Source organism: Coenobita brevimanus, chromosome 45 (genome assembly GCF_032717465.1).
Source record: "Coenobita brevimanus isolate Jiangsu-jjx chromosome 45, ASM3271746v2, whole genome shotgun sequence".
NCBI classification, from domain to species: domain Eukaryota; kingdom Metazoa; phylum Arthropoda; class Malacostraca; order Decapoda; family Coenobitidae; genus Coenobita; species Coenobita brevimanus.
Genome location: NC_136998.1, coordinates 4,943,257 through 4,944,279, shown reverse-complemented (window position 1 = coordinate 4,944,279; position 1,023 = coordinate 4,943,257). Strand labels below are relative to the sequence as shown.

The window sequence follows — 1,023 nt, the reverse complement described above, 5'->3', positions numbered from 1 at the left end:
ATCAAATTGTCAATCCGACTATCTATTCTCAGAAGCCTTAATCCCGTAAGTGGTGGCCACAAACAAATCGCCTCCATGTCGCCCGGTTCCCTGCCATTTCATTGTCCTGCTTCCAGCTCACATTCTCCTTTCACATATACCTCTCCTTTCCATCCCTCCATCTCAACCTTGGCCTCCCCCTCTCTCTCCGCCCTTCCACCTTGCTCACATACACACTCCTCATTAGTCTCTTGCTCTCCATCCTCCCCACATGGCCAAACCACTTCAGTGCATTTCTCATAATTCTTCTGTTACATCCACTGCCTCACCAAAACGCTCCTTCACTTCCTCATTTGTCAGTCTGTCTCTCCATGTAACTCCACATTCATTCATTCATTGCCAGACGCCATGTATCCCAAACGGGGTGGCCAAGGGCTTAGAGTTAATTTTTTTACAGGGAGGGGCACTAATCCTCCACCAACCCCACTTGACACGTAGGGATGCCAACAGCATCTGGTGTTCCCAGGCGGTCACCCATCCAAGTACTAACCAGACCCAACGTTGCTTAACTTCGCTGATCGGACGGGAAGCGGTGTACTCAACGTGGTATGGCCCACATGCTCCTCTCAAATAACTCGTTTCCGTCTCTCACTCTTGACTTGTGTCCTTCCAACAAGGTCAAATTGTAATGAGCCTTTTTATTTCGTTATCATGTATTTAGTTAGTGTTAGTATTTGCCCCGAGTATATGTACTCCTCAACTACATCTAGAATTTCTTCACTTATTTGGATGGCATTCTTTGGTTTATTTGGATTAAATTTTAGCTTTACTCCGATACATCCTTAGTCCTACTCTGAGACTTTCTCTGTCAGGTCAGTTATCATTCCTTGCAATGTCTCTGCTGTTTCTGAGAACAGGACAATGTTTTTCGCAAATCTTATACAGTTTAAGTTTTATCCATCTGTATTTACTCCCCTGTTCTCGCAAACATACTCTGTAAAAATGCTTTCAAAGCATACTGTATATAACTTTGGTGAAGTTGTA

The 1,023-nt window shown here is 44.3% G+C and overlaps 1 non-coding gene across 1 annotated transcript; it reads right to left on the bottom strand.

The window, feature by feature from the left end:
* Positions 1–480: 480 nt before the first annotated feature.
* LOC145398561 (5S ribosomal RNA) lies at positions 481–600 on the bottom strand. Its single transcript, XR_013897149.1, has one exon. It is a non-coding gene; the product is annotated as a 5S ribosomal RNA (ribosomal RNA).
* Positions 601–1,023: the final 423 nt, after the last annotated feature.